Genomic DNA, 12643 nt, shown 5'->3' with positions numbered 1-12643 from the left:
TAGTAGAGGAACTTTATTATAAGGGTATATAGAGAGAACTTTTTTTATCCCATCCATTCCTAAGTGAGAGAGTATGAGAACGTATAAGAGAGATATCAACATTTTTTCAATATCTCTACATTGTTTCTTTATCTTAATTGGAGAGATAGATTAATTCCGGAACCATATCTTAATTTGAGAATGAAAGAGAACGCACAAGAGCGAGAATGAGATATTATCTCCACATTGTTTCTTTATCTTAATTAGAGAGAGAGATTATTTTTGGAATCCATATCTTAATTTGAGAATGAAAGAAAATACATAAGAGAGAGAATGAGAGATTTTAGGAGTGAGAGATCTTTATCTTAATTAGAGTGACTGTTTTCGGAATCCATATCTTACTTTGAGAATGAAAAAGAACGCCCAAGAGAGAGAATGAGAGATTATCTCCACATTATTTCTTTATTTTAATTGGAGAGAGAGATTGTTTCCAGAATCCAGATCATAATTTGAGAATGAAAGAAAAAACATAAGAGAGAGAATGAGAGATTTTAGGAGTGAGCGTATAAGAGATTTTAGGTGAGATTTGAGGAGGAGAGAGGCGGTACTTGCGAGAGATCAAAAAATTCTAAAATCGATGGTCAGGATGGCTTAGCCACCTGCTCTCTTTTTTTAATGGGAAACTGGCACATGCTCTGACACATGATTAATGTTAACCTCTCTCCTATTCCCTCTCTCTTCACGGACTTCCTTCTCTCTCTTCGCGGCCCTCTCTCATATTCTCTCTCTCTTCGCGGTTCTCTCTCTCTTCGCGGCCCTCTCTCCTATTCTCTCTCTCTTTGCGGACCTCCCTCTCTCTCTTCGTGGACCTCCCTCTCTCTATATTTAGCAGTAGGTCCTTTTTCTATGTTCAACAATAGCAATGGACGTAATGGCAGCAATACAACAACAATTAAAGCCCCTCGGCTTGGGCATTGTTTCTCTCTCTTTATCGCTATTGAAGCCCTCTCAGCCCACACAGAGGGATGGACACCTCTCTCTCTCTAGCTGTTGTAGCAGTAGTGCATCCCTCTCTCTCTGTCTATATGCAGCCATTGAAGCCCTTGAGCTTGGGCATCTCTCTCTTTTTGTAGAAAAACCCTGGCCGGCCAGCCATCCAACTGTAGCCCACTTCATCTCTAAAGGTACTCTCTCTCTCTCTATTTGACTTAGTCAAATACAATATGTTGTCTACAATTTCCATCGATTTGGGGTTTATTGGGGTTTTTAGACAAAATCATGAGGACCACATGCATCTCTATATTGGATGAGATACAAATGCGTCAAATGCTTTTGCATTTCTGTTTTGATAATTTGGTGTGGTATAACAATTTGGTGAAATGTTGATAATTCCTTATTTACATGTTGAAGACAAAATTAGGTCCAGTACATACAAGCAGCAGATATTGTTACAGCACACCTTGCCACTTACTCATTTAGTATTAAAACAAAGAATGCCAAATTGGTTCTATAGAACTGTTCTAAGATCAATTATGTGAAAAAAATTGATTGAGAACAAGCTCTGGTGTGGCTAGTTGAAATCAGATGACTCGAGTTGTTTGGCTGAGGTTTTCCATTGAACAAGTCTCCTGGCTTCCTTACTTCCATATACCTTTCTTCTTCTTTTTTCTCATATATCTTTACGGGTATTAAAAATTGAGAGCATCATGGGTTCTTGACTCCATTGTGGTGAATGGATGTTCATGCACTTCTAGTTTTGTAAAATGTAATTGGTGATAATGGTAATCTTACATTGCATGGTGAGGTAAAAGTTACCCAATAAAGATATCTTGTAGATGCAAATATCTATGAATATATGTGTCTTTGTATATGCTCTTCCCCGTCCATAGCTACCTTATCCCCTAAATGAATATTACATGAATGTGGCATAAAATATTGGCTGAATTTTGTTAGAAATGTGCTTGTTTGGGAACACAGGGCAAGACTGTTTAATGGCTTACCAGTTCTTTCATAGTAACAATGGAAAAAAAAATGGATTCCATTGAAGGCGAATGAGTATCAGGATACTTGTATAATATTTGTAATTACCATCAGTACTCCTTTTTCAGGACGTGATGGCTGATGTTTAAATTTGTATCGAACTACAATTGCGGAAAATGTTACTTGCGGCCTGATGAATGCATGCTGCTAGTGCACACGACAAAATTTTAACATTTTACTTGTGGCTTGATGAATGCGTGATTGGTATTATTAAAATTGAAATAAATTGAGTTTCTTATTTCTGTTCAATATCTTCATGTGGCATCTGATGCACCATATAATGAATCACTTACTCTTGGAAATTAGAATACATCTGTTGCAAACATTTATTTATTTTTTCAATTGTCTCTCTCCCATTTTCTTTCCCTTTTTACTTTTTTGTTGCAGTTTTGTTTTTGGCCATTGGATTTTTTCGCCCATGTTGCATTGAGTTTATATTACAAGTATATAGTATCTATTTGTTACAATTTTATCTTCTTCTTACAACGCTAAGGACAAAACACGTAATAAGCTTCGGACCCATAAGAAGGCAGCAGATGTGAGTTGATGGTAAGAAGTAATTGTTTAGAAGCCATGTTTGCAAGTTCACTTTGAAACATTGGTATTTGCGTGTTAGTTCATATTTGTAATTTCATTTGGAACATTATTGTCACTCATCAAAATGTATTTTATATCTCAGGTAGAGAGGAAAAATTCATATGGAACAACTTCAAAGGAGGGGCTATGTTGCTGTTTTTTGTTTTTTTTGAAAAGTTTGTTGTTAAACTATTGGCATTATTGATGTAGGTTTTATGCCATTCACTTCATTTGGGGTTGTTAGGTGACATGTAAGGTGATTGGGTACAAGGAACGAACCATTATTTGACAATGGGCAGGACTACTGAACTTTATATAAATAATTTTGTTATTGAATGGACTACCCCATTTGGTTGGTAGTTGATGAATTGCATATAATATTATAGTTATAAAATGCAATATATTATCACTATGGCAATAATTTGTCAACCTGTTTCTTGAAAGGTTTTTAGATGAGTAGAATGTATTTCAAATTGTTATTAGATGCTATATATTATCACTTGAGCCCGTCTCACTAATTGTGAGTCTTGTATACAATGTCAAGGTCAAGATGATTAACTATAGGGTTTTGATATCTGAACAACCTTTCAGATAGATTTTTCAAGCGCACCGTACTTCTACAATATAAGGTTGGCACTTTATATAAACTTTTTCTTGCCCTTGGCTGCTAAACTATAAGCCCAAGCTACATGAATTTCTCTGGCTAAAATGAGCAAGGAGTTTTAGATTCATTTTTTAGCAAATTTCCATGCTCATTTCATTGAGATCACCCAAATATCCCTCAAAGGTGGGATGCTTGGATCCTCCTTTTGATTAGACTACCATCCTCATTAGAAAAAAAAAGGATTCACAAGCATTTTGTTAAGTGCTTAAAAATATGCTGTCCTAAGATCGAATGGAAATCAACCCGTATTTGGACAGTGAAATCTAAGTGCTTATAATGTCTAGTTTTCTTTGTTGAGAACATTCTAGTGATTCTGTATCGGATCCTAAAATTTTAGATTAAAGAAATACTCCCAAGTAGATTTTCTACCCAATGTATAGTGCACTTGTGCATCTCAAGCAGGCCCTACTGGCAATAGTAAAACAACCACAAAATATGTTTTGGGTAGTTTTTGAAGTGGCCTAAACTGCACAAGATCACAAGTTTCTCATAAGAATGAAGGTGACGAAAGACTTCAAATGCTTTGCTTTGGAATGGCTTACAAATCAAATCAAGTCTAATATCTTCTAGTTTAAGCATCCTTTTTGGATCTTTATAGAATTCTTGCTCAAATGAGAGTCCCATGACTTAAAAAGAGTTTGCAAATGTTGAAACCAAATGCACAAAAAGAGGAGCACAAATTTCATAATTCTTTTATCATTAGTATCCCTCTTTGGGGAGTCAAAAAGTAGTAGCAAATACATAGTATCACTTTATATGTCACAAAAAGCACAAAGAAAGTGAGAAACAATCAAGAATATTGTACCTACAAACTATGAACACAATATAGATTAAGAACAAATAAACCCCCAACATCAAAGACCCCATGTAACCTCTCCTCATTCTCTAGCCCCCCTCTCTTTCTAGCTTAAGAACAAGTAAGCACCGCCATCCTAAAAAGGATGGTGGTGGCTCTCTTCCTCTATATCTCTCTCTGTCTCTGTCTCAAGGTTTCCAAGGAGTTAGAGGTGGCAGGGGAGAAGGGAACATGGGTGGCACCGTAGAGAAGATGATATTCTTGTCGATGGAATGTGACTCACCGGAGAGAGCAACCAAAGCAGCATTGCCAGCGAGAGTGGGCTCAGTGTAATTGTAGTTTCCTCTTACATCTTTGAAACCATCATGCTTGTCGGGTCTTGCCACCATTGCCCCCACAAGTGTGGTTGGGTTAGGTTTGGGCGTGTCCCTCCCCATTTCCACCCACTCTTGCAAGAGTACTTGATCTTGTTCTTAGGGATTGAAGCTGCTCTAAGGTGCACATGTTTTGGGTTGTGGTTTCCGAAACCCACAACATAGCTCATCTTTCACGGGTTCTTGCCTAGAATGTAGTCAATCTACAACATGAAAAGTGGTTAAACATTAGTATGAGTAATTTTCAGTATTCATCAACCAAAAGGCCTCTCTCTTTCTTTGAAATTGTAAAGTTAAGCATGCATGTGCAAGAAGAGTTTTGGATCTCATGGGGAAGCACATGCGCCACCATACTCGCTTTGTAAGATGGTTTTAAATTCTCCCAAAAATATTTAGCTTGCCCCGAAATTAAGCTTGCATGTACAAGAACAATACTAAGATGGGTCACTCTTAGGATTGGAGTGTGTTGTGTTGTACCTACACTAGCAATAAAATACTTCTTTCGAGTTGTTTTATTTATTATAAGAAAAATTATGGGCAATGCTTCCCGAACATTGTATCCAAACCAGAACACTACAAATTTGGTTAAATTTTACAAAATCATAGTCCAGGATCCCATATTTTGGGGTTCAATCCTCAACTGTTTCAGTTTTATGTCTGTGTACCTATTTGAACCAAAGTATTTTTTTTTTTGCCCTGAGATTTATCTTGTCATATATCAAATGATAGATAACTTACTCAGCAATCAATGAGTAAAATAATTTATCCAATGAAAAAAAAATTTTTATGTGAGAGTACCTGGGTTCTTGCAAAATTGCATAGAAAACCAATTTGGCATTCTTTTTTATTTGTTTTAACACTAAATAAGTGGCATGGTGTGCTGTAACAATATCTGTTGCTCGTGTGTAATGGACTTAATTTTGTCTTAAACATGTAAATAAGGAATTATCAACATTTCACCAAATTATCATAGTACAACAAAAAAAACTCTCCCAAATCTAATGAATTAATCTTATATCATATCAGATAAAATGTTTCAAGCAAACAAACAAAAAACCCACATTCCAGAATATATAACATGCAGCTTCAATGAATTCACTATTTCTCTCTCTAATCTATATGATCCAATTTTTCGATTTCGCATTCAATCTTAGGAAGACCAATCCAGAAACCCACATCAACCCCAAAAAACAACAGCAACCACTCACCCTCTCTATTGTTCACAGGAAACACAGATCCAAAAGAGAAACTATCTCATCCAAAACAGAGATGCGAAAGCATCTGATGCATTTGTATCTCATCCAATATAGAGATGCCTGTGGTCCTTATGGTTTTGTCTAAAAACCCCAATAAACCCCAAATCAATGGAAATTGTGGACAATAGATTGTATTTGACTGAGTTAAATACAAAGAGAGAGAGAGAGGACCTTTAGAGATGGGGTGGGCTATGGTTGGGAGGCCAGTCAGGGATTTTTTGAGCGAGTGAGAGGGCTTCAATAGTTGCTAATGGTGAGGGACGAAAGGGCTTCAATAGTTACTAAAAAGAGAGAGATGTCCAAGCTGAGGGGCTTCAATAGCTACATATAGACAGAGAGAGAGGGATGTGTTGCTGCTGCTGCACTTACAGAGAGAGGTGTTCATCCCTCTGTGTGGGCTGAGAGGGCTTCAATGGCTGATAAAGAGAGAGAGGCGATGCCCAAGCCTAGGGGCTTCAATAGTTGCTGCATCACTACCATCGCATCCATCGCATCCATCGCTACTATTGCATCGCATCCATCGCTACTGCTGAACATATAGAGAGGGAGGTCTGCGAAGAAAGAGAGAGGGAGGTTCGTGAAGAGAGAGAGAAAAGGAGAGAGGTTCGAGAAGAGAGAGAGAGGGAGGTCCGTGAAGAGAGAAAATAGGAGAGAGAGGCTAACATTAATCACGTGTTAGCGGATGTGTCAGCACCTCATTAAAAAAAGAGAGCGGGTGGCTAAGCCTTCTTGGCCATCGATTTTGAATTTTTTGATTACGACCGTCGGGCGCAGCTCAATGGGGTGCGCAAGCGGGTTAACCTTAGCATTTCGCATATATATATATATATATAGCAATGATCCAATAAGATCCTCCCCCACCTATATGTGTAGGACCCCAAAGGATCACCATTAAATTCGGCACGAATACTTAGAAACGTTATCACCTGGGTATGAAACTTGATTTTTTAGAGATCCGTACCAAATTTAAAGGTGATCCTTTGGGGTCCTACACACATGGTGGGGGAGGGTTCTATATGATCATTTCTCATATATATATATATATATATATATATATATATATATATATATATATATATATATATATATATATATATATATATATATATATATATATAATGCTATGGTACGATGATGGGCTTATGTAATAATCTTAAAATTTTTTTTTAAAAAAAAAAAGAGAAAAGAAACTTTTAATAAGTGATGGTCCCTATGAGAATGATGGTCCTTAAGGACCGTCACTACTTTCAAAAGCTTTTACCTTGTTTAAGCTTTTGCTCTTGCCACGTCCTTTAGTGGACGTGGGCTTTAAGTGTTTAAGATGTAGTTTAACTGTTACACCTCATGTGTGAGGTGTAACTTAATAAAAGATTATAATAAGGTGTAGTAAGAATTTAAATAGTAGAAGTGAGGACTCTCACCTTAGAAAATTTTGAGATCTTTATCTCTCTAGTCGAAACATAGTAAGCTCTTTATCTCTCTAGCCGAATTTTTATTGGAAGCTCCCTCTCAAATATTTTAGGTAAGTGACTTCGTTATCTTGAAAAATACTCCGTTCTTTAAAAAAAAAAAAAATGAAAATGAAATGAAATAATTATTTCTGCTTATTATCATGAATTTTAAGCGTGATAAATTTTATGAGCAAGCGACTTCATTATTTTGAAAAATAATCTTTTTTAATAAAATTGTGATATTTTATCTGTGTTAGAAATTTTAAATACTGTAAATTCTTAGAAAAATAAATTTATTTATTTTTCTTGTCGATTGTTAGAAAGTTTTAGATACTGTAAAATTATTAGAAATAAATGTGATATTTCTGCTTTCAATAAAATTGTGAGATTTCTTTCTACTATTTTTTAATAATTAGACATGATAAATTTCATGTGCAAATGACTGCCTTATTATTTGAAAACTGATATTTTTGCAATTGATTATAGCATTGTCTGTGAAATGTTTATTTGCGAATTGACATCTTATAAATTGTGATAATTTTGTATTCTTGAATTTCTATAAGAGTTTTTCTATACATATTAGATTGACAATTATGCTAGAATGTCTTTACGAACTGTTACCTTTTTAAAGTTGAGCCCAAAATTTTTGAGTAGTTATTTTTGAAATGTTATTGAAAGTGACTGTTATTAATGGTTTCAGTGAAGTTCATATTAATGATTTCAGTGATATGTTGAGTACATGATATTGCTGCTTTCGAATGTTTAAAGAGATTTAGAAATACTTTAAGTATGCAAGTGGACTCATCTGGTTCGCCGGTGAGGTATACGTGGATCTATCCGGTACGCCGGTAAGGATTAAGTGGACTCATCCGGTATGCCGATGAGGTATAAGTGGACCTGCAGGGATTAAGTGGACCTATCTGGGACGCCGATAGGGATTAAGTGGACCCATCAGGACGCTGATGGGGTATATAGGTGACCTACTTGAGACGCCAATAGCGTATTTTGTGAAATCTTTTGAATTATGCATTGATGTTAAAATGTTATATGCATTTCAATTATTCGGATTATACTTAATTATGCATTTTTGAAAGTAAAACTGCTAATGCATTTTTATTAATAGATCTCCTTTTTGAAAATATTGATATCTTTCAATCATGATTATTTTTAGCATTATAATGATCACTTACTGAGTAGCCAAACTCATCAAATTATGGTAAACATGTTTTCAGGATAACTGCGGTTTCATTTTGAGTGCTCGTCAGGATCAACTTTGGAAGATATTGTAGTTGTGCTTAAACTTTCTTTTGTTACTTTGTAAGAATTTTCCACTGTAAATTTGTTCTGTCAAGAGATGTATATATGTTTTGACCGTCACATCTCAGGAATATCAGTATTGTAAATTATTGGGGCATGACAATATCCAATTCATGACTTGGAGTTGGCTGCAATAGTATTCGCTTTTAAAATGTGGAGGCATTATCTATATGGTGAGCAATTCGAAATATACATGGATCGTAAGAGCATGAAATACCTCTTCTCTCAAAAGGATTTAAATATGCGGCAGATAAGATGGATGGATTTCTTAAAAGATTATGATTGTACAATCCATTATCATTCAAGAAAAGTGAACGTTGTGGCCGACGCTCTAAGTAGAAAATCTACGGGAATCTTAGCTCATCTAATGATCTAAGAAATGAGATTGTTAGAGGAAATAGTGGATTGGCATCCAGCTCCGTCCATTAATGGTGCGGTAAGTACGATTGCCAACATTAAGGCAGAACCCCAATTAATCCAACAGATTCGATCGGCACATAAGAAAGACTCTCAGCTTATAACAATTGTAGAAGAGGTGAAGCTGGGAAAGAGAGACGAATTCTCTATATATAGTGAAGATGTGCTAAGATTCAAAGGTCGGATTTGTGTCCCGAATGATGAGAGTGCGAAGAAAGCTATCTTGGAAGAAACACATCACTCTTGTTATACGATACATCCCGAAAGTATTAAGATATATTAAGACCTGAAGAAAACCTTTTGGTGGAATAATATGAAAAAAGAGGTGGCACTATTTGTGTCTAAGTGTCTAACATGCCAGCAAGTAAAAGCTGAGCATCAAAGGCCCGCTGGGTTGTAGCAGCCTTTACCCGTGCCAGAGTGGAAGTGGGAGCACATATCTATGGATTTTGTCTCTGACTTACCTAGAACAAATTCAGGACATGATAACATTTGGGTCATTGTGAACTGGCTGACCAAAGCTGTCCACTTTCTGCCGATTCGCACGACGTACACTTTGGATCGACTGGCCCAGTTATACATTAAGGAAATAGTGCGGTTGCATGGAGTTACGATCAGTATTGTATCAGACAGGGATACTCAATTTACTTCTAAACTTTGGGCTAGGCTACAGTCAGCCATGGGGACGAGACTCACCTTTAGCATTGCCTTTCACCCCCAAACTGATGGATAATCGGAGAGGACCATCCAAACCTTGGAAGATATGCTGAGGGCCTGTGTCATTGACTTTACAGGAAGCTGGGATGACCATTTACCCCTGATTGAGTTTGCTTATAATAATAGCTTCCAAGCCAGTATTCAGATGGCACCATTTGAAGCCTTGTATGGAAGGAAATGCAAGTCACCTATCTGTTGGGACGAAATTGGTGAAAGAAAGCTTTTGGGGCCAGAAATTGTCCAAGTAACCACAGATAAGATAATATTAATTTGAGAAAGGCTCAGGATAGCTCAGAGTCGACAAAAGAGTTATGCCGATAACCGAATGAGAGATCTTAAATTTGAGGAAGGTGATCGAGTTTTCCTAAAAATCTCACCAATAAAGGGCATTATGAGATTCGGCAAGAAAGGAAATCTGAGCTCACGTTACATCGGACAATTTGAAATCTTGGAAAGAATCAGAAATGTCGCTTATAGAGTTGTCTTACCACCCGAATTGGCAAACATCCATAATGTCTTCTATGTATCATCATTGTGAAAATATCAGCCCGACCCATCCCATATCTTGAAATATGAACCTTTACCGATCAGGAAGGACTTATCCTTCATTGAGCAGCCAATTTTGATACTGGATAGAGGGGTGCAAGTGTTGCGCAACAAGGAGATTCCTTTGGTCCGTATATTATGGCAGTACCATTCAAGAGAAGAGTCGACTTGGGAACGAGAAGACGATATCAAAGAAAATTATCCCTATCTTTTTCAGTAATCAGGTACAAAAATTTAGAGGACTAAATTTCTTTAAGGAGGGAAGAATGTAATAATCCTAAAATTTCAAAAAAAAAAGAGAAAAAAAACTTTTAATTAGTGATGGTCCCTATGAGAATGATGGTCCTTAGGGACCGTCACTACTTTCAAAAGCTTTTACCTTGTTTAAGTTTTTGCTCTTGCCACGTCCTTTGGTGGACGTGGGCTTTAAGCTTTTAAGATGTAATTTAACTGTTACACCTCATGTGTGAGGTGTAACTTAATGAAAGATTATAATAAGGTGTCGTAAGAATTTAAATAGGAGAAGTGAGGACTCCCACCCTAAAAAATTTTGAGATCTCTCTCTCTCTAGTCGAAACGCAGTACGCTCTTTCTCTCTCTAGCCGAATTTTTATCGGAAGTTCCCTCTCAAATATTTTAGGTAAGTGACTTCATTATCTTGAAAAATAATCCGTTCTTTTTTAAAAAGAAAAAAAATGAAAATGAAATGAAATAATTATTTCTGCTTATTATCATGAATTTTAGGCGCGATAAATTTTATACGCAAGCGACCTCATTATTTTGAAAAATAATCTTTTTTAATAAAATTGTGATATTTTATATATGTTCAAAATTTTAAATGCTGTAAATTCTTAGAAAAATAAATTTATTTATTTTTCTTGTCTATTGTTAGAAAATTTTAGATATTGTAAAATTGTTAGAAATAAATGTGATATTTCTGCTTTTAGTAAAATTGTGAGATTTCTTTCTACTGTTTTTGAATAATTAGACATGATAAATTTTATGTGCAAATGACTGCCTTATTATTTGAAAATTGATTTTTTTGCAATTGATTATAGCATTGTCTGTGAAATGTTTATTTACGAATTGACATCCTATAAATTGTGATAATTCCGTATTCTTGAATTTCTATAAGAGTTTTTCTATACATATTAGATTGACAATTATGCTAGACTGTCTTTACGAACTGCTACCTTTCTAAATTTGAGCCCAAAATATTTGATTGGTTATTTTTGAAATGTTATTGAAAGTGACTGTTATTAATGGTTTCAGTAAAATTCATATTAATGATTTCAGTGATATGTTGAGTACATGATATTGCTGCTTTCGAATGTTTAAAGAGATTTAGAAATACTTTAAGTATGCAAGTGGACTCATCCGGTTCGCTGGTGAGGTATAAGTGGACCTATCCGGTACGCCGGTAGGGATTAAGTGGACTCATCCAGTACACCGGTGAGGTATAAGTGGACCTGCAGAGATTAAGTGGACCTATTTGGGACGCCGATAGGGATTAAGTGGACCCATCAGGACCCTGATGGGGTATATAGGTGACTTACTTGGGACGTCAATAGGTATTTTGTAAAATCTTTTGAATTATGCATTGATGTTAAAATGTTATATGTATTTCAATTATTCGGATTATACTTAATTATGAATTTTTTAAAGTGAAACTGTTAATGCATTCCTGTTAATAGATATCCTTTTTGAAAATATTGATATCTTTCAATCATGATTATTTTTAGGATTATGATGGTCACTTACTGAGTAGCCAAACTCATCAAACTATGGTAAACATTTTTTCAGAATAACTGCGGTTTCATTTTGAGTGCTCATCAGGATCAACTTTGGAAGATATTGTAGTTGTGCTTAAACTTTTTTTTGTTACTTTGTAAGAATTCGCCACTGTAAATTTGTTTTATCAAGAGATGTATATATGTTTTGACTGTCACATCTCAGAAATATCAGTATTGTAAATTCTTGGGGCGTGACAGCTTACCGTAGAGAATATGCCCAACGGCTCAGATTGAATCTGGGCCGATCTGACGCTCACAGATATTCAATAGTATTTGAATTTTAATTTTTTTTTTACAGATCAGATTGACCTGAATTTTTTTTTTTGTGTTTATCAAAAATAGGAGAATCTATGAAAAATATCAAAAAACTATTTTACATGAAACAAATTGACGAAAATACCCCTCAAAATGTTTCGAGGGTATTTTGATCAATTCTTTTCATGTAAAATATTTTTTTTGATTTTTTTCATAGATTTTCCTATTTTTTATGAGCACATGGAAAAAAATTTCACGTCAATCCGATTTTTAGAAAAAATTAAAATTAAAATACTGTTGAATATCTGTGAGCGATAGATTGGCCCAGATTCAATCTGGGCCGTTGGCCGCATTCTCTACGGTAAGCCCATGGCCGTACACGAGTTTCTTTTCATATGTATCTATATATATATATATATATATATATATATATATATATATATACATTCTTCTTGTTGCTGG

General features: G+C 35.4%; 2 long non-coding RNA genes across 2 annotated transcripts; one reads left to right on the top strand and one right to left on the bottom strand.

Annotated features, from left to right (window-relative positions):
* Positions 1-532: 532 nt before the first annotated feature.
* LOC110007341 (uncharacterized) lies at positions 533-3013 on the top strand. The gene is made up of 2 exons (XR_002281064.2): positions 533-1163; positions 2699-3013. It is a non-coding gene; the product is annotated as an uncharacterized LOC110007341 (long non-coding RNA).
* Positions 3014-3939: 926 nt separating this feature from the next.
* On the bottom strand, positions 3940-5985 carry LOC105420713 (uncharacterized). The gene is made up of 2 exons (XR_966690.3): positions 5857-5985; positions 3940-4632 (listed from the first exon to the last, which is right to left on the bottom strand). It is a non-coding gene; the product is annotated as an uncharacterized LOC105420713 (long non-coding RNA).
* Positions 5986-12643: the final 6658 nt, after the last annotated feature.

This window comes from Amborella trichopoda, chromosome 6 (genome assembly GCF_054954075.1).
Source record: "Amborella trichopoda isolate Santa Cruz 75 chromosome 6, AtrichopodaSantaCruz75HAP2 v2.0, whole genome shotgun sequence".
Taxonomy (NCBI): Eukaryota; Viridiplantae; Streptophyta; class Magnoliopsida; order Amborellales; family Amborellaceae; genus Amborella; species Amborella trichopoda.
This window is presented reverse-complemented; position numbering and strand designations above follow the sequence as displayed.